Source organism: Schistocerca americana, chromosome 2, assembly GCF_021461395.2.
Source record: "Schistocerca americana isolate TAMUIC-IGC-003095 chromosome 2, iqSchAmer2.1, whole genome shotgun sequence".
NCBI classification, from domain to species: Eukaryota; Metazoa; Arthropoda; class Insecta; order Orthoptera; family Acrididae; genus Schistocerca; species Schistocerca americana.
The window spans coordinates 667,626,029-667,653,527 of record NC_060120.1 but is presented as its reverse complement, the minus strand read 5'-3'; the positions used below and the strand labels follow the sequence as shown (position 1 = coordinate 667,653,527).

General features: G+C 40.2%; 1 protein-coding gene across 1 annotated transcript in view; it reads left to right on the top strand.

Annotated features, from left to right (window-relative positions):
* The window catches only part of LOC124595932, a 721,865-nt gene that overhangs the window by 284,047 nt on the left and 410,319 nt on the right, over positions 1–27,499 (top strand). The window contains exon 2 of the mRNA XM_047134851.1: positions 15,364–15,467. The gene's annotated coding sequence lies outside the window, so the exon portion shown is untranslated. The remainder of the gene's footprint in view (positions 1–15,363; positions 15,468–27,499) is intronic.

The following is a 27,499-nucleotide window of genomic DNA, read 5'->3' as shown; positions in this document are numbered from 1 at the left end:
GGGAGACTGACGTGTGCTGAGAGCACTACCGAGAACACTGCCGTTTTGTAGCTGCCTGCTGACTAATTCTGCAATATTAAACTCAGTAGCTAAGTCTTCCAAAATACGTTAATTTTATATGAGCTCAAAATAAAATACAAATGAGGTTTCTTCTCTAACAAAAAATGGTTCAAACGGCTCTAAGCACTATGAGACTTAACATTTGAGGTCATCAGTCCCCTAGACATAGAACTACTTAAACCTAACTAATCTAACGACATCACACACATCCATGTCCGAGGTAGGACTCGAACCTGCGACCGTAGCAGCAGCGCGGTTCCGGACTGTAGCGCCTAGAACCGCTCGGCCTTTTCTCTAACACAAATAACTATGGTTCTCAAAATAATAACAGAAACAGAAGAAACTCATTTTGAGCTAACAAATGTACCTACACTCCTTCATTCTCAACTGGCTTCAGTTTTAGCAACCATCATCACGAAGAGCTAGCACATAAAGAATCGTAAAAACATTTGTAGTACATACAGACAAGCTTTTTAGAAACACGAAACACTTGTGTGGCGGATGATCGTTTGGAAAGTACTTTTAAAGCCGTACATCTATGGATCAAAAGTACATTAAATTCAAACAGAATACAACTGGATGTCCACCAGAAACTTGCTCAGTAATGGCATGCATAAACTCGATAACTTTGAAAATACTATTGACCATAAAAATACAGTAGCATGTAGTAGTCTACTCTTAGCTGTTGACATCTAGTAAGTTCAGGCATACAGAGGTATAAATTACAGAGTAACTGTCCAAGATAATAATGTTAAAGATTAAAAAAAACGCGAAGATCTACAGCCAAACAGTGGGGTAGAAGAGTTTATTTTTTCAACTCGTTCATATGGTTGGAAATATTAGAAAACCGAGTTTTTCCAACAAAATTTCGCTTGGGAAAACTTTCTGCAGTCAAAAAACATGGAAAATTGCAGCCTTTTTTCCGTTTTTTCAAAATATCTCAGTTTCCTTTGCTCCTATCGCTTTAACGTCTATTTTCTTTTTTAAAGAGCGCAAAATTCTCTACAAATTTGATTCTTGCCATTTTTTTCTACTCCCAATATCTAAGGCGATAGAGCGTCTCAAAAAATACCAATTTTTCAAATTTTGAGCATAGCGGCAAGATACCGTATTTTTGAACACTAATTTTTCAGTTTCTGTTTGTGTAGTATAAATACATTATACATCATGTTATATGTTGGAATTTACCACCTCACTTTCAAGTATTCAATTTCTCTGCATGCAACATGAGGATTGGTAGGCACCCAACGATTGTGATTCTTATATCACTACCTGAAGTTCACTACGGGCCACCTCAGCCCTAGTACTTGTAAAACTATAAATATATAAATACATCATTAAGAGACATACATACACACATACACACACACACAAAATAAATTGTCTCAGGAAACTAAACTATTATTAGCTGCAATAGGCAACCTAATTAAGTAGGTAATTATTCTTGTGTATAAAAGCCACACAGTTGACATTAAATATAAGAAGCTTTATTACAATTAAAATGCATTGCCGGTTACTAAAAAATGTTGACAGTTCTGGGGTGTGTAATACTTGTAATATCGCAAATTAGCGCATTTGAGACAGATATGAGCATCACTTCCAACGTTTTGATGGGCCAGGTTCCTCAGTGTCACCAGAAATACCCTGAGTTACGGATTCAGGGTCTGTACCTAGAGTTGATCCCAGATTGACCTCTTCTTTAAACAGCGAGTCAGCCTCAGCTAGTTCGTTGATATCGTCAGCGGTTCCCTCAACATGCTCCATAAATCTTCTTCACTGTCTGCATATAAACATTTTGGCACGTTTTCACAGTTGACCCCAATTCATTTCTTGCAAATTGAAGAACATTTCAAACCCGCTTTTCTGCAGGAGCACGCTCCGCCACAGTTCAGCTTGCATGAGCGTGAAACAACGTGAAGAAGTGCTTCCGGTGCTGGATCTTGGCTCATTATAACGGGTATTGGACCGTGGTCACTGTGATTCCAGCCCCATTTCTCAGGAGGTTTCAAGTTTCCCATCCAACTTTGGACTTGTTGGTAAGTCCGCAACGAATGATGTTGTGCAGCATCTAGTGTAGGTGGCAACCGTGCAAGATTCAGTTTGCTTTTTGTGGCAGATTTGTCGAATAGCTGGTACCGTAAATGGTCTAGTGTGTGGGAACTACTGACACCTCCACTATACAATGCGACAGTAACCTGTTTTCTTGCTGTTACTATTTCTTCACGGGTAGCATGTGGTTTATTGAACGTGCAAAGCGCTGAGGTTAGGTGTTCATTTTTCGCAACAATATTGCAGCACTTAAATTTTCCTTGATCAAAAAAAGCAGATGTTGTATCACATCCGCTAAAGGCGTGAGTGAACAGAATATACTCACTGTCAAACTTGTAAGATGCAGTGGAAAACCATTTGTCTTCTGCATTTCCTCTTCCTGGATCTAAGAAAAATAAGTTTTCAATGCCTTGCCCCAAACCGGTCGTGAGCACAAGCAGGTCAACATCTTCTCCTACAATGACAACACTTCCAAAATCTTTGGTTCTTGAAATGACAGATGTTACAATCATAACGTGAGCATCTTCTTGTGCCTGGTGCACTTCAACGCTACACTCCAGAAATTCCTGTTTAAGAAGTGTGATCAAACGCATTTTGTTTCGTTCGTTGTACAAGAACTTGTCCTTAGGGACTTGGTTCACCATCTCTGATTCAACCACAACGTCAACCGAAGAATGTATTTTGGACCTACGAGTCCTCTCAGCACTCTTTGTGCTACATTTGTCTCCATCACATGGATACCCATCAAATACAATAGCAAATTGAGATCCAAATTGACATTGCAGATAAGAAACATAGCTTTGGGCTATTGACTTGAAGCAAACATTTCGAGTCCAAGTCACTTTGTGGATAAGGTACCCTCCATCAAAATTTCGTTTGGCATATGGCAGTCTTAACTGCTTGGTTAAAAAGTCATCAGCATTCCCTTTTGCACATAAGAAGCATTTCCCTTTGAACTTGAACTGACCTTTTTCCTGCGACCGACGTAGCACGCCTGTTGGTTCCTGAGGATGTCGAAGGCTAGCAGCTATCATTCTCTCATTAATGTACTTCTTGTAGCATGCTTCATGCACCATCACTTCATTGAGCGTTTTCAAAAAACGGGCGTGAGCAGACTCCCTGCATTTAGCACTACAATCGATAAGTGCGCTCAGCCCTTTCTTTTTCACATTGCATCCACCACTCACCACAGTTTTTTCGCAAATGAAACACAAATTCGTGTCAGACATACTCATTTTCAGCACCACAACATTTACTGAATGGAAGCGACTCCAAACTGTAGGACCCTTATTGTTGTGTGCTAATAGCTGTCAGCGCGCTGTGAACAATCATTAAAGATAATCGCCTTCCGCCCGCCAAAGAATAAATACACTTTTGTCCGCTAAAGAACAATTCCTACATACTTTTCCTTATAACTGATCATTAACGTCAATGAACTGTAGAAAATGTACGGCACCTGCATGCAGTCGTATTACATATTGTAACACAAATAAACTTCACGCAGTCCGACGTGAATGTGTTCGTAGTTACTGAATATGATGCTGTTTGTCCTGGCCCTGCAACAGAGTGAGATGGTAAATTCCAATGAATAACATGATGAGTAATATTTTTATACCACACAAATAGAAACTGAAATAATAGTGTTCAAAAATTAGGTAATTTGCCACTTTGCTCGAAATTTGAAAAATTGGTATTTCTTGACGCGCTGTAGCGCCTTAGATATTGGGAGTAGAAAAAAATGGTAAACAATTTGTAGAGAATTTTGTGCTCTTTAAATAAGAAAATAGACGTCAAAGCTATAGGAGCAAATGAAACTGAGATATTTTGATAAAACTGAAAAAAGTCCGAAATTTTCGAAGTTTTTTGACTGGAGAAAGTTTTCCCAAGAGAAATTTTGTTGGCAAAACTTGGTTTTCTAACCTTTCCAACAATATGCAAGGTACAGGCTTTTTTTCTGACAGTTTCACTGGAATATTGTTTTCGGCTGAGAAAAAATTTACAGTACTTTACTTTCTGGACAACCCTCGTACACAACGCTCCCGCTCGATTCCCTGACTGCACTAAAGTGGCGTCTGGCCCAAGACTGCTGTAGATTTCCTGCACGCTAGGTGAGGAACGACAGCTGCTGCTGGGAGAGATGGCTACAGCGTCATAGTCACGAGTCACAGAGTTCAACATCACAGCATGCCCCTGTTGCAGATGGTTGGACCCTGGAGTCTTCCCTACAGTCCCGGGTCAGAACGCTTGCGTTTCTGAAAGGCAGGCTACATGGTAATCGTTATCGGGGTTCGACAGATGAAGAACAACGGCGGTGAGTGGGAGGGGACAGAGCACCTCCAGAATCAATGTGTGTAAGTCCAACACACGCGCCGCCTTCACTCACTGCCGCGGCACCGCGGAACGAACAGCGCAGGAGACACCGCGGGCGGCAGAATGCCAAGCAGTGACCGGTCAGGAACGGAGAGAACAGCGTCAGCTACCTTGAGCCGGCCCAAGGCCGCTTACGACGCGAATCCTCGACGGTCATCGACAGTCGATGTCAACTGAGAATCAACACACTGTGTGTAACTTATGGAAATAAATAACTGATTCTGAATCTCCTTCCACTAAGCCCACCGGCTGCAACAGGCCACACCAGATACTTTCCGAGGAAATCAGACAAGGGGCGAACTGGGAGAGTGCCTCCTAACACAAACCACCTTTGCTTCCACCTTTCCATCAGTCGCTCTCTTGCAGCTGATGTTTTGTAGGAACAGCCTGTACGAAATCCGTGTACTAGCTAAATCTAGTGATCCTGCCCATTACAGTTCGGGCGAAATTTAGGGAAGGTGACAGTCGCTTTTGTTATTGCGGAGAAGTGTACTAAGTACACAAAACAAAGATGGATTAGCTCAAAAACAGAAGAAAGGAGCAATACATTTTGTTAACAGAATTTGAACCTTTGAAAAATGATCGTTTTAAAAATATGTCTTGTACACGGGGCCCACAACTACGTATTTACTTATTCACTATAGCTTTGGCTCACCGCATCAGTTTGATGTTGATATCTGTCAGTATCCGAGAAGATATTTCACAAACAAATCTGTTACACTCGCTACAACAAACTGCATTACAACTTCCAGAATGAGATTTTTCACTCTGCAGCGGAGTGTGTACTGATATGAAACTTCCTGGCAGATTAAAACTGTGTGCCCGACCGAGACTCGAACTCGGGACCTTTGCCTTTCGCGGGCAAGTGCTCTACCATCTGAGGTATTCAAGCACCACTCACACCGCGTCCTCACAGCTTCACTTCTGCCAGTACCTCGTCTCCTACCTTCCAAACTTTACAGAAGCTCTCCTGCGAACCCTGCAGAACTAGCACTCCTGTAAGAAAGGATATTGCGGAGACATGGCTTAGCCACAGCCTAGGGGATGTTTCCAGAACGAGATTTAGCACTCTCGCAGTGGAGTGTTCGCTTTCAGCAGTTCTGCAGGGTTCGCAGGAGAGATTCTATAAAGTCTGGAAGGTAGGAGACGAGGTACTGGCAGAAGTAAAGCTGTGAGGACTGGGCGTGAATCGTGCGTGGGTAGCTGAGGTGGTAGAGCACTTTTTCCGCGAAAGGCAAAGGTCCCGAGTTTGATTCTCGGTCCGACACACAGTTTTAATCTGCCAGTAGGTTTCAGTTCACAACTTGTTCTTAATTTCATACAACATTGTACATATTTCTGTAGTAATTTGATACATAAAAGTCGTATAACCAACTGCGCACAAACACTTATAAGTGTTTGTAAACCTTGTACTTTTCCGATAATAATAAAGTTATTGAGTGCGAGTCGAGCTTTAACAGTTCTGAAAAGTAGTGGAATCACGCCGGTTTATGGCTGATGTTCTCTTCGCTATATCCGTTTACTGCAGATGGCATAAAACTGAGGTGGTAGAAATTTTCTAGGTGCAAGCTTAGGTTGTAGCTCTCTGAATGTCAGTAACTTCCATACCTGTGACTTAAGGGTAATGAAGAGGATATTTATATACAAGTTCTTCCCCTAAGTTGGGAAAATTGCTACCACAGTTTCTTAGTTCTTCCGCTGCCGACCGAGCGAGGTGGCGCAGTGGTTACCACACTGGACTCGCATTCGGGAGGACGACGGTTCAATCCCGCGTCCGGCCATCCTGATTTAGGTTTTCCGTGATTTCCCTAAATCACTCCAGGCAAATGCTGGGATGGTTCCTCTGAAAGGGCACGGCCGACTTCCTTCCCTGTCCTTCCCTAATCCGATGAGACCGATGACCTCGCTGTTTGGTCTCTTCCCCCAAAAAACCAACAAACCAACCGCTGCCGAAGTTTTAACTTTTCGTACCAACAGTAGGATAAGAGTAATTTCATTACGAATTCGTTATTTAAATCTTTCGGATTGTCCTTTACCAACTAGTGCAGACAAGATTCTAAAGATGATATCACATAAAAAATAAGACAAATACTGCGAACTTCCTGCCCTGCAATTCGGACTCAATCCGAAAGGGCCACGAATACAGTACAATTTCACACATAGATACCAGAGCATTACGTGATACTGCAACATTTTTTGCAGGAATTCTGAATATGTGGAAAACTGTGCAATGCAAACGAAATAAAAGATTATAGTAGCAAGATAACGATATAAATGTCTCGTGGTCCCCTATTCGTTTTCGAAAACACCCGATCAGCTAACCTCGTGTGAAATCTGCACAATATTTAAACGAGCTGTATTGCGACGGAGAACTTTGCCAGTCATTATAAAACAATTTTACTTTCAATCCAAATCACAAACTTACACAGCTCTAAGCTATTTCAAAGTTGCCATTACCAGATAGCCATTTCTACAGAAAGAATAACGTCATCACTAGATGCTGAAAGATTTTTAAAAAACGCCTAACAGACCATCATGACAAAATAGGATCATATCGGTAATGGGGAGACATGAGAGCGCTATTTGACAGCGTACCAGACTACACCTAACCAGATGATAAACAGCTGTTGCCCATTCAGCTGTGAAGACGTCGTCCGTAGGTGGGTCACTGGCCACAACGTGCGAATATCTTCGTTAACGATAGGTACCAATTTCATCGATAATATCCTTTAGGTTTTAGGTTTAATCTTTTATCACAAAGTAGTATACGGTTATTATAGTTTTAGGACACTAAACTGCTGCGTCATCAACGCCTTCTCACGTACCAGATGACTAGTAACGGTCTATGCTTAATAATAGCTATTTGATGATGTCTTAAACATCGAAGCTAATTGTAAATATAAAAGTTTGCGTCTGGTCATGTTTTTTTCCTTCTTTCTCTTGTGGCTTCGTCGCACATAGGTAGTGGGTCGACATAGTTATTAAAATATGTGGCACGTTTAGTTTAAGGGGTGGCCGTATGCCCTTCCTGTCTCTACTCCATTACGCCTGAGGGATGGCGGTTATCGCTGAAACAACCGGTTTTCGGTTACATCATTTTCTTTTTACATCGGTTTAACCTGAGTGTTAAAACGCTCAAAATAACCCGTTCCCGAAATAACTAATTTCCGATACTTTATTCCTATTCTTTCCTGCGATAAACGTAGAAATCCAACAAATACTGAAATATTTCGGCTCCCTCTGTTTCAAGATATACAGAATTGAAATATTAAATTAAATAGATAAATAAAAGAAAACTTAGTCCATCCACCGATCGCTGCTTTTGTCGAGAAGTGGAAAGTGTTCGAATACTACAAAAAAAAACACCAGTATTCGTCTACTGATTCTAATTTTTTGAAACTCTGCTCAAAAATCGTGATAATGTTGTAATCGAGAATCATACCATTATTTCGGTGTTACGAGTGGCTTATGCTAAAGGGTGAAACCTGAGGCTATAGTCAGATAAACTATGAATGAATTGTTATGTTTTGTCCTTAGGTAATGCCGCAAGTATGTTGCACTTTCAAACTGGTGATAGTGCCATTCTGGAATACAAATAATGTCTGACAACAACAACCACCGTAGAGACCACATGGTCCAAGTCTCGCTCACTCCATGTACTCATGCGCCATCCTGTAGACCAAGCCACATCGTAATATGTACATTATGTCCATAGTAAAGCTGTACCAATTCTTAAGCCATGTGTTCGTTGCTCTTTTCTGTCGGCTCGTTTATCAGTAGAACACTGACCGCTTTTCCCGTTTTCTATAAAAACGCAATATTTCAAGGAAAGACAAAATTTTACGAATAAAAGGTACTCCTTTTTTGTAAAAGGTTTATTTAAAAAAATAAACATCTAGTACTGCCCCTTTGGCTAATTGATATTTTGATTTTCTCCCCTTTTATTAGTAAAAATTAAAAAAAACACCTCTTATAACCGAGACCAAACAAATACCGAAAAATACCGCTTGTTTCGAACTAAACTGCCGCTATCGGTTTTAACCAGTCAGTTTTTCTCCTCCCTATCACGCATCGGGACAATACCTGTGCCCTAACTACCTTTGTGTAGCGTTAACCATCTGAAAGTATGCGAAAGTTTTCTGTGTTTGCGAAATGGTGTAACTGAGGGGAGCCTTGGGTACCAGCCCGATATTCAACGAGTGGGACGTGTGCAACTGCCTGTAAACTACATCCAGGCTGTCAGGCACACAGACTCCCGTTGTTAACGCACCGGGCGGATTCGGTATTCGGTATGGAGTCGGCCACCTCCACGTCCTGAAAGCAGCCCTTTTACTCGCACGTCTACCCGGGCGGGCAAAGGTTTGCGAATGGCGCCAAAAATAAAAGTTTTTATAAAACTGTTCATGATACCCCAAAATAAATTCTTGAATTTTGTTACATCTGCACGGAAATTTTAGTTGTGTTTGATCAAGTAATAGCTAAAGGAAAATGGATCTCATCTGATATGCACAACTTCCGCACAAAGTATCATAAACGGAATGTCGTTCACTTGTGTGCGTTGCTATTGCGTGGAGGAGTACATACATGTTCAATTTACCCAGACGGTTTCTGTTTTAAAGCCGAAACAAATTAAAGCTTTCGTTTCGAGAACCCCTGACCATGTCACCTCAACAGGAGCAACTAGAAAACTGGCACTGTTTATGCAGAAACATTTTACATCTAAATTGATGACATCCTGTCTCATGATTGCTGAACGACTAGCCTACGATTAGTAACGGTCACTGTTCTACAGCAGCACACAATGGGCAAATAGATTTAATTGAGAAATTTTGCACAAATTGTTGATCATAAACTGTACCGTTGTGGCTCTCCTCATTTTCTTTGGTGGATAATGAAAGAGTGCTTCATTAATGTGACCACTATAAATCATCACCTATGAAACAAATGCTATTTCCATCTTTATTAACTGGGGTCTCTGCTTGCTGAAAAGAGACAGCAGCATATGAGAGCAAGAAGAGAATTACTTGCCATTGTTGATCCAGTGAAATGTTGTTTCTATTGAAGAAAAGAATTACTCGGCACTATATAAACTTGGCGTTGATCCAATGGAATGTGGCTTCTATAGTATTAGAACATGTCACGCGATAACCAAAGATAAATCCCAACTTGATCCACGGAAAATGTAAGTCCTCATTTTTAAATTAGTTTATTTCGTTGGAATACATTAACAGGAAAACAGGACCACATGTGCTTTTTTTTTCTTTTTTTTTTTTTTTTATTTTTACGAAATATCGGCAACGGAAATTCTTCCAGCTTTTGAGTGAGATTTGCAAAGAGTCTCTTCCTTCTGTTTCTCCAGTGGCAGTACTATTGACAGTTGTCCGAAAAAATAGAAACCACAGATGAGATTATTCAGTATTTGTTCAGTCTTGTTGTGGGTAATACCTGATGCAATTTTTCATAAAACAGAAGAGGCCCAAACTGTACTACATGAAAAAGTGTCAGTATATTTTGCATGAAGATTAATTACGATAAAGCTTTGTTACAAAATTAGTGTTACACTTGTTGTCAAAATGAATGAGCAAGAACGCTTTTCACTGCAAATTTTGGATTGTTTCAAACATAGTTCAACAAATTTTTTGCTTTTGTAAGAATGGGACATGTGTTTGTATCTTTGGAAACGAAGTAAGTCAAAATCCTGTGTCCAAGATGATGGCTCTGTAATTAATTGCATTGCAATGGTTAAAGTAATAACAGGCGAATACGTCGCAAAATTTCTGGACCGACCTAAACAATTGTAGTTTAAGAAGTTTGTATTTTAAAAAAGAAAAAAACATCACTTCCATGAGGGCAAGTACTAGAGCACAACCGTGCTTCGGCTCTGAAACATATTGAAGGATCATCCCCAAATGTAAAAAGATTTAGTGTTCTCGAGACTTATTTCTTATCTTGCTGCGCGGGGTAGCAGCGCGGTCTTAGGCGCCTGGTCACGGTCCGTGCGGCTTTCCCCGTCGGAGGTTCGAGTCCTCCTCCGGGCCTGGGTGTGTGTAGTCCATAGCTTAAGTTAGTTTAAGTTAGAATAACTAGTGTTTAGACCTAGGGACCGGCGACCTAAACAGATTGGTCCCATAAGACCTTACCAGAAACTTCCAAATGTTCCATCTCTTAAGGACTGAACAACGTTTTCATACAAATGAAGGGAATATGAAAAAGTACACTGGTATCAAGCAAACTTCATAGCGATGCCATCCAATTAGGAATTTACTTGCAGAAAAAATTTGCTCGTAGTACGTTTTTCCTAAAAGGAATTGTGTCCAATAATCATCTTGTGGTGCGGTTCTTCTTGTTGTCCCCGTGCTTGCTAAGAAAATAGGATGAGGAGTTCCGCCTTATGCAAGACACCTTTCTCCTTTTGTTTCACCCGTACATGTTTCAGCACTTTTGTGCTATCATCAGTGGGTTCTATTTTTATTTTTGACTGTAAATTTGTTGTTAACATATTAACATTTTCGTCGTTTACAATATTATGTAAAAGTTGCATTTATAACTTAATTGGCGAAAAGTAACATACCTTACATTATATTATTGTCCTCTTGTTTTGGTAGCTGTTATGCTACACAATATACCACACGTCATCTGCAAACAGCAAAACGTAATTTATTTCCTATTTGTTATGTATTTACGAACGGAAATAAGACTGTATCACGTTTTCTTTCTGTAACTTACAGTTTTGAAGTTGTGGTACGTTTTCCTGTTATGTTGGCGAAGTAAATGGGCTTACTTCTTTGCCTGTGTTCGTGTGGTAATGCAGTTTTTCGATTACTCAAAACGTAGGCGGAGTTTTCGCTGCCATTACGTGTTGTTGTGGCTGTGTGGCGTTCATTTGTTTCGTAGCGTGTTCTGCTGGCTGAGGCGCGCGAGTTTGAATTGTATTTGGTGTTAGTTGTGTGTGGTTTATGTGGGTTTGCCTGTGTGTGATTAGTACTGGGGCAAATACAATTCAAACTCGCGCGCCTCAGCCAGCAGAACACGCTACGAAACAAATGAACGCCACACAGCCACAACAACACGTAATGGCAGCGAAAACTCCGCCTACGTTTTGAGTAATCGAAAAACTGCATTACCACATGAACACAGGCAAAGAAGTAAGCCCATTTACTTCGCCAACATAACAGGAAAACGTACCACAACTTCAAAACTGTAAGTTACAGAAAGAAAACGTGATACAGTCTTATTTCCGTTCGTAAATACGTAACAAATAGGAAATAAATTACGTTTTGCTGTTTGCAGATGACGTGTTGTATATTGTGTAGCATAACAGCTACCAAAACAAGAGGACAATAATATAATGTAAGGTATGTTACTTTTCGCCAATTAAGTTATAAATGCAACTTTTACATAATATTGTAAACGACGAAAATGTTAATATGTTAACAACAAATTTACAGTAAAAAATAAAAATAGAGCCCACTGATGATAGCACAAAAGTGCTGAAACATGTATGGGTGAAACAAAAGGAAAAAGGTGTCTTGCATAAGGCGGAACTCCACATCCCATTTTCTTAGCAAGCACGGGGACAACAAGAAGAACTACACCACAAGATGATTATTTCTACACCAAGCCAGGTATTCCCATCGCAGCTCTTCAACAAATATCAGAACGCAACCATCAGACTTCATAAAACCATACTCAACATTAAGTTCAAAAACTATGTTTGGCATATAAAATTGTACCTAATTATGTAACAATAACTTTAAACAACATGTCACCAGCAGCACAGCAGACAAAACGTAAGGCAGAAATCATGTGGATAAAGCAAGAAATCCGGTCTTTGTATTCCAAAAAACAGACTCTGAATATTGAATTATACAGATTGCATTTAGAATTAGCTAATCACATAACATACCCACTATTTTTTGACGAATTAATACACAGGGTTAGAACATACACTGAGACCATAATAGGCAGAAAACAGACAATCCAACAAAAGAAACTCACAAAAATGTTAATTCGCACAAACACCCACCAATCCCACCACCAATACAACCAACACACCTTTCACAAAAGAGTGATTAATCTAACAGACATAAAATTATCTGAACAAGAAAGCAGCCTACTTGAAAAGGGTCCCAAACATAACATTAACACAATGGTTCACATAGGACAGTAGAAAATATCATAACAGAAACTGAAAACATCATAAAGCAACAAGAAACACTAAACACACCTGAATTTAATGCAAACCTAACAAGAGAACTAGTTGCTGAGGAAATAAGAAATATAATCAAAGAGAACAAAACCAGCATAAAAGAAAACACTAGGACTCCTGAAGAAAAAACCTACATAAAACTACAAAATAAATTATCACAAGAAAATGCCATCATCACAAAATCTGACAAAGGTAATTCAATAGTAGTCATAAACAAACAGGAATACATTCACAAAACATTAGAATTCATCCAAAGCAACAACATCACAGAATTAACAAGTGACCCAACAAACCGATACCAAAGTAAGTTACAGAAAACCCTGAGAAACATCGATACAATTTTCACAGAAACACAGATTAAAAAAATGATACAGAAAAATCCCAAGGCCCCCACCCTAAAATCATTGCCTAAAGTTCACAAACCCGTAATACCCATACGTCCATTAATTAACTTCACCAAAGCACCAACATACCACTTAACCACACACACACACACTCTGCTGCAGACAATACACAAATACACTGACAACAGAAGTCTAAAGAACTCAAGTGACTTAATAGATAAAATAAAAAATGAAAACATACCAAACACAGCAACATTGGTTTCCTTTGATATAATTTCAATGTACACACACATCCCAAAAGAAGAAACAATCAACATAATAGAAAGAAACCTCCAACTGCAAGGAAACATACCCACAACAAACATACAAGAAATATTAGCCATACTCAGGCTCATCACAGAACAGAACTACTTCACATTCAACAACAGATTTTACTCTCAACAAGATGGACTACCCATGGGATCCCCAATCAGTGGCCTCCTAGCTGACATTTTCCTCAACCAGATAGAAAAACAAATATTTGACAAAATAGTAATACCAAAACAGTACAAAATAATATATTGGTACAGATACGTAGATGACATAATTTGCTTAATGGATGAACCACTGTCCCGCATAAAAGAACTTCATGATAACATAAACTCCATCCACCCACAAATACAATTCACCATAGAAACACAAACAGATGAAAAACTTAATTTCTTAGATCTCACTATACACAAGAGAAACAACAAACATGAATTCACAATCTACAGAAAACCCACACTCACCAGCACCATTATTCATAACCAATCCAATCACCCCATAACCCACAAAGAAGCCAGTTTCAGATATTTACTTCATAGGCTGAACAAAATACCCATGAATAAGCATGACTATACACAAGAACTGAACACAATAAAACAAATTGCACAGGAGAATGGATATGATGCAAAGAGAGTAGACAAAATAAACCACAAAATACAAAAACAAACAGCACATGACCATGAAACACACACTCATACAAACAAAACTCATCACACAACAAATCGGCAGACTGTAAGCAACAAATGGCACATAATGACTTACAACAACAAAGTCACACACAGGGTGGGTAATATACTAAAGAAACAAGGACTCAACATAGCATACAGAACCAACAACACAATACAGAGTAGATTTGGAAGAATTACCACCAACACTGACAAATAAAGCCAGTCTGGCATCTACCAACTTACTTGCAACTGCTGTCAATCTGTACATGTGGGCCAAACATGCAGGACCTTCAGAACCATATATAATGAACACCTCAGAGCACTGAAAAGCAATAGCACACACTCAACATTTGCAGACCACATGGTAGCACACAACCACCACCCAACAAACATTGAAACTGACCTTCACATCCTAAAAACTAGCAGCAGCCTATACCAAAAATTAACTATAGAAGAAAACTACCATATCCAAAAATCAATAGCCGAAGGAAAGAAAGTACTCAATGAATACACATTACTGTGCAACAAAACTCTCTTCGCCACAATAAAAGAACTATACAAGTAAAACACACACACACACACACACACACACACACACACACACACACACATACACTCTCTCTCTGCCCCAGTACTCATCACACACAGGCAAACCCACATAAACCACACACAACTAACACCAAATACAATTCAAACTCGCGCGCCTCAGCCAGCAGAACACGCTACGAAACAAATGAATGCCACAAAGCCACAACAACACGTAATGGCAGCGAAAACTCCGCCTACGTTTTGAGTAATCGAAAAACTGCATTACCACACGAACACAGGCAAAGAAGTAAGCCCATTTACTTTGCCAACATAACAGGAAAACGTACCACAACTTCAAAACTGTAAGTTACAGAAAGAAAACGTGATACAGTCTTATTTCCGTTCGTAAATACATAACAAATAGGAAATAAATTACGTTTTGCTGTTTGCAGATGACGTGTTGTATATTGTGTAGCATAACAGCTACCGAAACAAGAGGACAATAATATAATGTAAGGTATGTTACTTTTCGCCAATTAAGTTATAAATGCAACTTTTACATAATGTTGTAAACGACGAAAATGTTAATATGTTAACAACAAATTTACAGTCAAAAATAAAAATGGAACCCACTGATGATAGCACAAAAGTGCTGAAACATGTATGGGTGAAACAAAAGCAAAAAGGTGTCTTGCATAAGGCGGAAGTCCTCATCTCAATTGTGTCCAAATACAACTGCTATTGGGTACTAAGAAGCTAGCGCAGTAGCTCTATTTCGTTGTTGAGCACAAAGGCATTAATTTTTCAGAATTACTGTTCTCTTTTTCAGGTGTTCTCCAAGGAGAGAATATTAGAGATCAGCTGCGTCGAGTCAAAGCAGCGCAGGAGCATTGTTGATCCGTGAAGCTGTACACCGTGCGCTGAAGGAATCAGGTAGGTTGTTCTCTAGCTGCACAATGGCAGTCAATCGTAGATATACTAGAGAGACTGTCGGTCCGACACACTGATTGACATTCACATAACAAGCTGACAAGCTCGTGCCAATAACAGTTCGTATATATCACAGCTTGGAGGGAAACGGTTGCGATCCACATGTGAACATGTCAGCGTCAGTGAGATTATTGACTACACTGCATATCATTCGTTTCAATTATGAAAGTCATTCGCTGTTTATCGTGATTCTTTGTGTATCTACATGATAAAATAAAAACGAGACTGTGGTGAATATTATATTGGCTTGTATAAAAACCTCCTGTTAATGCCACTAAATATATAGTCTTGTCCTTGACCATTAAGCTTCTGCCATGAAAAGGAAGCCAAGAGCGACTATAGAAATAAAAATGTAAATGCTTCGTAATTATTTTTGACGGCTTCGTTATTCTGGAAGTGCCTGTCGGCATTCATTTGCCCATGGCTACACTTACGTTGGACATGTTACTTCAGTTTATGAACTGTTTTTCTAGAAAGAGTTTTACATAACCTACTAAGACATTGCTTCCGCCGTTTTTTGTCGAAGTTCAAGGCTTAATTGTGAAAAACTTTAAAAAAAAACATTTGTGACTCAAAGTATTGGTCATCGCTGGCCGTTACTTTCTCTCAACTTTCGGGCAGCATACGAATCCCACAACGGAATAACTGTGCGTCTTTTGAGGAGATCCATGAACTGATCCAATTTTCACTTGTTGGTATGAGTGGAAGTGTAGTTCAGCCAGGCCGTGTGCTTTTGGTCGAAAAAAGATGGTGGTCAGAGCGAGAAACGTCTGGAGAATACTGCAGGTTGGTTAGGAGTCCCCATTTCAATGCCCCCAAGTAGGTTTTGCTGGGTTTTGCAACATGGGATCAAGCATTAGCATGCTGGAAATTAACGTTTTCATGTCTATCGCTGTGCTGTGCCCTTTTGTCTTTTAGTGCTCCACTCAATCGCATCAACTGCTTTTGATAAAAGCATTCTGTATTGTTTCCGTCGGTTTCAGCAGCCTCGAAAACCTTCGTCTTCCACCACCATGCCGGTCTTGGAAGTCAAAATCACCGTTCTTGAAGCGTTAAAACCATTCTGTGCGCGTTCTTTCACTAATACGTGCCTCGCCATCGGTCTTACCGAGCGTTTTATGAGTCTCAGACGTTGATTTTTTCACTTTAAAACCGAAAACAATAATTTACGGCAAATGACAAGAACTGAGCTCGTAAGTTGACGTATTCAATCGAGAATAAATTTAGGATGAAATTACAAATCCAATATTATTTTGATGACCTTGTTTTACAATTGTCTAAGCTTACTGTATGACACTTACGACATACCACCTAAACAACCACTTCCGCCTACGGATATTTATTGCAAAACAGCGGAAGAAAAGTCGTAGACCTAACAGAATGGGTGACAGGATTCTCTCGAAGTCATTTAGGAAACCTGCCAGTAAGCTAAATCTCAATTGTTTTTTAATTCCATGTTTGCTAAGTATAAATTACAAGCATTAACCAATACGTCATCTCACTAAGTTTCAATTTTCAGTGCTCCTAATGCAACCTGTAACGTGTCAGTATCCATCAGCTACCTATCAGTACATAATTGTTAACGAACCTTTTACTTCTGGCTGCACTGTTTAGGTATTTCCATTCCATCTCATAAGAGATAGATCATATATTTCCAACAGTACTTTTTAGTAAGAGTAGCAGTCCTACGTTAGTAACCCTAAGCCACTGTACTCAGTTGACTTTAGTTGGGTTTCCAACAGTACATTTGTATGGATAGACAGGTTGTGTCCAACTTGTTAACATTGTAATCATAAGATTTCGCATTGAGGTAGATAACAGTTTCGTTTTATACTTCAGGTTTCATATTTTGATTAATTTTAGTACTTCTCAAACTTTTCACTTAAGTTTGGTGGCACGTGTATACAGAGTGAATGAAAAGGTAATAGTGATTCATTTTGACTCTAATAATTATGCTATCAGTGAATTACGGATATCACAAAGTGAATGTAAGGAAGCGGCACGAGACGTAAGAACTGGAGGTTTGAAGAAGTCGAAAATAGTAAACACGGTGGAGGTTCGTCACTTTTCAAGAGAGACCAATGGAGTGAGGGAGTGAGTGAGTGTCTGTTAGTAAATACAGCGTTTGTAGTCGACCATTTAACGATAACAATGCTTCGTACTAACAGATAAAAGCAAAATGAAATATTTGTCTGGCTTCTGATACATTCAGTGTCACTTTTTCCACTTCCAACGCACATTTTCTGTGCAATATGTAATTAAAAAAAAGAAGACATGAACTTCTCAAAAAAAAAGACATATGCTAAGCTTGGCTTTTCAAATTTAGAAACGTCGTTTATAGCGCTTACATATTACGTGTACCCATGCCCAGTTTTAGAAACATGTTGGTAATACGACCACTTTTACGTGTAATTTGTTAGGCGTGACCCAGTACATCATTTGTTTTACAGCTCCACTCATTAATAATCAACGGGAAAAAAGAGACTTAATCAGTTCTCACGAACATTGTTGTTTACAGATGAACCGTTTTAGTCCTTCTCAAAGGACCCGTATTATTCAGATCTGCTACAAGTAACGTTCGATGTGACGACCATCAAGGTCGTTGTACACAATGTCCCTATGAATGATGAGGTGGTAAAAACGCTCTATCACACATAGTGTCTCTGCAGACTGTTCTGCAGGGACCACAACTCGTGTGTCTCAAACTGTGTAGTGTGCTTAGTTTGTCATTAGCTGATGAATTCAATTCATTGTTAACCAGTCTGGAGTAAAATAGAAATCTGTTGGGAATTTGTTCTTTCTAGTGAGAATTGCGAGCATAAGTGAATTTCAAAGTTATTGTATCATCATGTGAGCATAATGTTTAGAACGGTTCCAGAATCTGTATAGATTTACTGCTGTCCCGACTGTGGCAACAGAAATAACATGAATAATCAGTGGTTTGTCAGATAAATAGAGATATCACATAAATAAATTAATATACTTTAAATTGAGTGCTGAAAATTTCGTGAGAAGCTGATAGTAAAAAGTCAGCAATAAAACCTTTAAAGTCTGCATGAAATTGTAAATTTCAAATATAAATAAAAGTCCTTTTAGTCTGTAAATATGCATGCCACCCAAATAAGAACATTTGAATGGATGATAGAATTCTGTATGTATACTGAAAATTATTAATTTGTTATTCATACTGTTGTAGCTGCCTCAGTACACAGACAACCCGTCATATGTGGCGAGAATCGCTCCTGCCCGAAACTGGGGAACTGTGGTCTTAACCGGGTCAAACACGTGCTGGTTGTGCTGCGTTGGCTATCGTGCTGGGTCAGTCATTACGCATGCCATCAAAATTCTGTTTCACTCCGGTGAAAGCCTCTGATTCATAGTGCGTTACCTCAGTCTCGTCGCCAGTAGTGACCATAATAATACTGTTATTTCAGAAATCCCGCGTGCTACTGTTCTCCTTTAGACGTCCTACTGCAAGCCCGTTTTAGTTAGCTTGTAATTTTTGTACTGGCAACGGTAGGGAGACCCAAAATTTCGTTACATTTGAAGGTATAGGTATGAATGTAAGTCACAGGACGACTCAGAATCGTATTGCATCAACCATCCTTATTAATTAAGTCGAGCTACATGCTTATAAGTGTGCAGCGAAACTTCGTTGTACATACTCATTAGCTAATTCCACTTACTCAGTCTTATTGATGGTTAAGGTTTCTTCAGTTCTCCACTTTTAAAATAAAAATGCTTTGGAATAACAGCTGAGCGACTGTAAGAGGTAACGACGGATGATCGAGACCGCCTTAAGAGAAAGTTTATAGAAATGCCGAAGTTGTTCTTCGTAACGAGAGGAAGGAGCAAAACATACCCATATAGGGGAGAGATGCCTGAATTGTACTTTTGAGGTTGTGTTTATTATAGCTTAAACAGTAAGTTATAAAACTATTGAAACAGTGCCACTCTAAACTGTAGAATGTTCGTGGTATCTGAATTAAAGAATGGATCTTCTGGGAGAAAGAGATACACTACACTTAATTTTCTAAACCTCTGCAAGCGGTACAATTTAAGAATCAGGTTTCCTAGCTTGTACCAGTTGGTCCATAAATTGTACCGCCCTTGTAAACCATTTCCCTGAGCTTGAAGATATGTGCTACTCTAAGTTTACGGAGATGTTCCACATATTAGTTCTTATTCCTATTTTCAGACATTACAGTATAATTTTTTCACTCCTTTTCTCACTCCTGCGCACTTCTCATTTATCCACATTTTTCATTTCATACATCTGATGATGTTTTTCCATTCAACTTTACCCGTACAACCCGCAGTACCATTCCTCTTTTTTACCAACGTATTTCTGTGTGGTTTCCGCGCAGAGTCTACAAAACCCTTCCTTTTCACAGGTGAAGCTATAACTCCGTTTGTTTCTGCTGTGCCAAAAGCAAGTTTTAATTCTTCCAGCACGCAGAATCTCTCCATGCGTTACAATATGCTTTCGCAATTAATATTCACCTTTACTGGGAAATAGATTCTCTGGTGCAAAAAATAATTGTACTTCGTTTGCATTTTTATTTTTGTTTCCAGCATGCCTCTTAATTTTTGGCTTAGGAACATTTTCTGTGCGTGCACAATCGTTTATTGCATGAGCCCCATTTAGACACACTGTTACATCAAAAGGCTATTCACCTGTGCTCCACTTTCCATAACGTCTTCCTGTTGCCACACTGCAGTAAAAAATTATTATTTGATTAATAAATGAGTATAACGATCACATTAGAAAATTCATCCCATCCTTTCTAAACATTATGTTCACTAATAATGCTAAATACACTCCTGGAAATGGAAAAAAGAACACATTGACACCGGTGTGTCAGACCCACCATACTTGCTCCGGACACTGCGAGAGGGCTGTACAAGCAATGATCACACGCACGGCACAGCGGACACACCAGGAACCGCGGTGTTGGCCGTCGAATGGCGCTAGCTGCGCAGCATTTGTGCACCGCCGCCGTCAGTGTCAGCCAGTTTGCCGTGGCATACGGAGCTCCATCGCAGTCTTTAACACTGGTAGCATGCCGCGACAGCGTGGACATGAACCGTATGTGCAGTTGACGGACTTTGAGCGAGGGCGTATAGTGGGCATGCGGGAGGCCGGGTGGACGTACCGCCGAATTGCTCAACACGTGGGGCGTGAGGTCTCCACAGTACATCGATGTTGTCGCCAGTGGTGGGCGGAAGGTGCACGTGCCCGTCGACCTGGGACCGGACCGCAGCGACGCACGGATGCACGCCAAGACCGTAGGATCCTACGCAGTGCCGTAGGGGACCGCACCGCCACTTCCCAGCAAATTAGGGACACTGTTGCTCCTGGGGTATCGGCGAGGACCATTCGCAACCGTCTCCATGAAGCTGGGCTACGATCCCGCACACCGTTAGGCCGTCTTCCGCTCACGCCCCAACATCGTGCAGCCCGCCTCCAGTGGTGTCGCGACAGGCGTGAATGGAGGGACGAATGGAGACGTGTCGTCTTCAGCGATGAGAGTCGCTTCTGCCTTGGTGCCAATGATGGTCGTATGCGTGTTTGGCGCCGTGCAGGTGAGCGCCACAATCAGGACTGCATACGACCGAGGCACACAGGGCCAACACCCGGCATCATGGTGTGGGGAGCGATCTCCTACACTGGCCGTACACCACTGGTGATCGTCGAGGGGACACTGAATAGTGCACGGTACATCCAAACCGTCATCGAACCCATCGTTCTACCATTCCTAGACCGGCAAGGGAACTTGCTGTTCCAACAGGACAATGCACGTCCGCATGTATCCCGTGCCACCCAACGTGCTATAGAAGGTGTAAGTCAACTACCCTGGCCAGCAAGATCTCCGGATCTGTCCCCCATTGAGCATGTTTGGGACTGGATGAAGCGTCGTCTCACGCGGTCTGCACGTCCAGCACGAACGCTGGTCCAACTGAGGCGCCAGGTGGAAATGGCATGGCAAGCCGTTCCACAGGACTACATCCAGCATCTCTACGATCGTCTCCATGGGAGAATAGCAGCCTGCATTGCTGCGAAAGGTGGATATACACTGTACTAGTGCCGACATTGTGCATGCTCTGTTGCCTGTGTCTATGTGCCTGTGGTTCTGTCAGTGTGATCATGTGATGTATCTGACCCCAGGAATGTGTCAATAAAGTTTCCCCTTCCTGGGACAATGAATTCACGGTGTTCTTATTTCAATTTCCAGGAGTGTATATTTTGAAGCTCACTATAGCAGCAAGTTTCTTAAATCGCACTCGTACAATATTGCGAACTTACAGCGGACATTACTGGCAACGTCGTCATTTTTTCGGTCTCAGTTTCCCACAAATAAATTCAGATAGGCGACCACCTGAAATGTAAGGTTATTTCATGTACATTCATACGTAAATAAAACGATATGTTCCTACTTACCTTATAACGATAATTCCTTTGCCGCATACAGAAAAACTTAGCCGAAAACTGTAACAGAATCAAGGCTGTCTTCAGACGATCTGCTGCTCGTCCCACAGAACTTGTAACTGACAACACGGCTCCATGAAACACGCAGTTCACGCTGACCGCCGTAGATGTCGAGAGGCACCATAAGAACAGCTCTCAGCCTACACTCACGGAATTTGACGATCTGTATCAAGGTTTGTCCTTGACAGGCAAGTGAATGGCTATGAAGCTTCGAGACACAAGCTTATCCACTGAAACCTGCCAATGTCACGTAGGCGTAAGTCTAAAAACAAAGAGGAACAGCTCCTGTGGAGTCGGGTCAACATTTTGAAAGACTTACTTTAGATACAGAGTCTACATAGGATGCGAAATGACCGAAAGTGGTTGAAACAGGAATGTCTCAATGAAACGCCGAAGGAAAGTTTCTTTGCGAAATATGGTCTGAAGCAGACTTGTTTGCTTTATGCCGAGGTCGTTTACCAACGTAGACATGATTTTCTCATTAATAAGCAATGCAATCATTCTTGGTTGTGGTGAATTTTTGAAACAAAGTGCGTGGTTCGCGAGCATTTCCGTTAAGCGCAAAATACATAAAGAAGAAAAAAATAGCTTGTAATACTTTTTTCAAATTAAACTATCATGGTTAACAACCGTTTAAAAAGATTGGTAGTCAAGAATTTATATTTGCAATCAAGACTGGATTTTTTTCTGCAACATGTAATTGGAAATAAGAAGACATGAACTTCTCAAAAAATGACAATTAAATAATTTTCAGTTAGCATAAATTTGACGACTTTTATATTTCCATATTACGTATGTGTCAAAATGTATGCCGTACCAGCTGTGAGTTGTCAGTACTGGAAGACAAACAACAAAATATTCGCCCTCTCACACACCTTAACTTCCCCGCAATGGCCGCGTTAATTACCCATTTGCCCTTGAGGTAAACGGCGAACTTTACTTACCTCACGGCCGAGTTCACCAATGTCAAATAAAATTAAGCACGCTTTAAAATATTATACTATATAAGTTTTTTTGGTATAACACTACATTTTAAGAAGATTCAAGACAGATGACTCATAACGATGTTGATGTTTTCGGATTGGGCTGTTAGTTGGTAGATGCATGTTATTGTAAAATATTGCTGAGTGCTGCGGGCCGCACGAATACTAGATTGGGGCCACATGCGGCGCGCGGCCGCAATTTCGAGACCACTGCGCTACAGCTTTTTTTATATTTTTAATCGACTTCCAGTATGGAGGAGTTTCTCAATTTTTCAAGCACATCATTAATTTTTGTAAATGTATAGCTATTTAAAGTGTTGAGAGCTTTCGTTTATGATAGATGGCTTAGATGGAGACTGCAGCTGAAATGTTATCGGGCTAGAGTAATATAGGAACAGTTGCAGAGGACACTGGCGCCTTGTGGTCTGCCTACTTTTAGGCGTTCTGATACAGCGGCATATGCTACATTACTAAATGAAGCTCACCTGCGTTTGATACTTCTGATGCAGCACTTATTTTGAAAAAAAATCACTGTAGGATCCGTTTCAGTTTCTCGTATCATCAGAAATCATCTTGAACGCTGTATATTATCACAATTTTCTGCTACTTTAGGTAATCTATCCTTGATTCAGCAACGGCGTTAGTTGTTCACCTATCTCAGTTGCATTTTTGGCAAATACAGCGATTTGTCATATGCACCAGTCATGGCTGAAAAGCTTTCGTACTTGCTGATTTAATAAAAAGGTGTGACTCTACATCACAGATTGTTTCAACCCCTGATACAGACATTATTTTGATTTTAAACCGAAATGCCTAAATAGTAAGGTTGCATGACTTAGCATTACTGAAGTATCGATAAATTATCATGACGAATAAATTTAGTGATATCAGAGATGCTATTTTATCAGCATAAGTATCATCCCGTTGCTGTGGGCACGAAGTTTTCTTTCATGTGGAAAGAGGTACATGGCGTCATGTATACCATTCAAAAAAGCTGGTATGGAATGATATGTTTGTACTTACTTCTTCCGAAAGTTGATTATTCGAAAGGAGGATACATCACAGTGATCAAAGCAGGAGTTTAGTAAGGTAATGTGACACTGATAATTATAAGGGCCTAAAGCACAGAAACACTTTTGAGAAAAATTGATCCTTCTGAAAACTAAATTCATAGACAAACAAGCAATCTCATAGGTCCAAATTGTTTTTTAAAGAAGTCTCAACATTCTGTATCTCCTAGAAAAAATAGTGTACTTACTTTATGTTTTGAAATATTAATTAACATTTGAAATTACATTTATTGTTTATGATAAGTCACAAAATTTCTATATGTAGATTACTGACTATAGTGTCTTTTGCCAGTTGTTAAGTTTGTAATTAACGTGAAACTGGAATTAGAACACAAAGAACACATAATAAATGCACCACACACACAATTAATACCTGTTCTAACACTTCCTTGTCCTTGCTATCGTTATTTTCATTCAGAACGTTACGTGATTTGAGGTTCACATAAAACTGAACTATCGCTACTAGTGCATGATGCAGACACTAAATTATATTCTCAATTGAGCATTGCATAGCAACAAAATCATGCTTCGTGCTTCAGACCCTTACAGAATCGAATATCTGAGAAATCGGTAAGACGCCTTGTCGTGAATGTACAGTTAACGTACATGCATGTACAATGAAGGACCAAAGATAGAGATCCAGGTGTCAGGAGCATGCAATGGCGCTACAATCTTACAACCAATTACGGTGAGCTTTAGGTCCTTGTGGTTCTCAGCATCTCAAATATAAAACGGCAGTTTCAATTTACAATGAATGTGAACTTCCTACTTGTAAAAAACGGCTATTATATGCTGCTGTTATTTTTTCCTTTGTAGTTAGGTACAGAGTTGTTACTGGGTAGCAGTTATAGATGGCGAGCGTTGACAATATTATGCATCACACAACAGAATAATGTGGGTTACACAAATAAAGACTGTAATCTGAAATTTAGTTTGCAAGGTTCCACTTATTAAAAATGCAGATGTGCGCGCGGTTGGCCTCCCAACATTATAAAAGAAAACTATAAACATGTAAAGAAGAATTAAAATTTCTTAGTAATCAATAGTCGTTTATCTTCCAATGAAGCCGCGCGGGATTAGCCGAGCGGTCCTAGACGCTGCAGTGATGTACTGTGCGGCTGGTTCCGGCGGAGGTTCGAGGCCTCCCTCGGGCATGGGTGTGTGTGTGTGTGTGTGTGTGTGTGTGTGTGTGTGTGTGTGTGTGTGTGTGTGTGTTTGTCCTTAGGATAATTTAGGTTAAGTAGTGTGTAAGCTTAGGGACTGATGACCTTAGCAGTTAAGTCCCATAAGATTTCACACACATTTGAATATTTTTTTTTCTTCCAATAAATAAAAACAAACTCAGGTGAATCACATTAATGGAAAGTTTATAGATGTTCCCCAGCCAAATTACACACTCTTTTCCTCTCCTCTCCCACCTGTGTCAGTACTCACTCGTGTAGTGCTGTACATTCGTATAATTTGATTCTTTGAGCATAATCTAGTGGAAGGTTTATTAATTAGATTATATCTCCTTTATGCTTGTGTTTTTTGTACACAAACATAGAATATCACTGACGATGTGTGGACTGTTTAGTATTATGTTGTGTTAGGGTGTCCTAGAAAGCCGAAAGTCGGTTCACAGTAAACTACAAAACAAGTATTATTGCGGAACATTAATACTCTGTATTTCAGTTTTTAATAAGATAGATTTAGTTTTGCTCAGTTCTGTTTACTGTAACATATGGACGCACGAAATACAAATATCAAGAACGAATGGATAAGAACTACGATAACTTCTAAATAAAAATACCTTCAACTGACGTGTCATTTGCCTGGGTTTGGGTTCGGTAGATACTACGAAAGAATTAGCACATGATGTTAATTACGGTGATAGCTGCAGAAGAAGAGAATTACGCTTATGCAATGCAGAATCGAAAACAGGACTGCGAATCCGCAGTTCTCGATCACAATTTCAGATGCTGCTCGCGGCCAGACATGAATCAGCAATGAAGGGTCACCGTGTGCCCTGCTCCGTTCCAGGGGCAGGACCTTATCTCGCTCCTCTATATTCGCAGTAACTCGTGGCTAATTGCCTGCTGCGTGTTCGGTTTGGATAATACCGCAGGAGATGCACAGCACATAATTAGTAAACACAAACGAACCTGCGTCCATTGTTCTCGCCTCTAGTGCTCCTACCGCAAAGTGCCGGGCGCGTGCGCTAAATGAATTACGAGTCCGTTACCTCCTGCGAGGAGCCTTAACTAAGTTCCCGCAGAACAAAAAGACTCTAAATAAACTTAAATTCTTTTTTTCCCTTGTTTTATTGCCTGCAATGAGAAGCAACTGTCGTACAGCACCTGGAATTACGGGCTTGACAAACATGTGGTATAAAATTAGTTCGCCGGAGAAAATATTTGTGACTCCGTTCGAAGAGTACACTGCTCTCTTGGAGCTGCTATAAATGTTGCTTAACTTGTACCTGTTGGTCGTGTGGTCCTCAAATATCGATATAAGTCGTGGCAGTGGAGTGGTGCATATGTACCAGTCGTTTGTGTTGAATAAGCGCGGTAAAATGTTGTTTTATTAATTTATCGGCCTTTGGCATTAACCATTTAGCAAGGGAAGTGAGTAACTACAGATCTGGCATACAATATGACACACACAGCTTAAGTATTAGATATTACATCAATTACAGGTAAACTTCATGATACACTTTGTACATTCACATACTCAATACAGGCCATACATCACAACTTCTTACGCTGTAACCTTCGTGTCTGACTAGTAACTGGATATCCGCTTCCTGCAGAAACCGGGCAATACTGACACAGGCCGTCATAGACGTAGGTTGGTGAATTCCTGTTCAGATTAAGGCCTTAAGAAACTTGGGGTGCTGTCTCTCATAGCGTGAATACCTTAGTGTCTTATGTCTAAGGTCTGCAATCTCAGTTGGGTGGACTTCGCAGTATGGAGGTAGCTGAACTTCCATCCTATAAAGATAGGAAGGATAACAGCCGTAACCCAGCCGGATGAGCGTTATAAGTAATGGTATCATTTTTGGACACTTTGATGTGGGAGAACCAGGTTTTACACGTAATAGTCGGCTGTGTGGCATAATGTCTTCCTTTGGGCTATTGTGAGATCTCCCACGTCCGTGAGCATTCTTCATAGACCTTTTTTTTATGGCAGCAACAAAATATGTATGTAGAACGCAACTGTATTAAAATTGCTGAGCAAACACACTTTGTCTCGCCATGTGGTCCGCCATCTCGTTGCATGAAATACCAGTGACCCTGGATCCATTACAACGGGACACGTTAATGTTGACTTTCATACTTAGAGATTATCTTAATTGCATCGAGTACATGACGGTTAGTATACGAGCCTCACCGCTGTTTTTCCAGGTTTTCCAGTGCAATTCTCGAATCAGTGACAATAAGGACGCCGTTG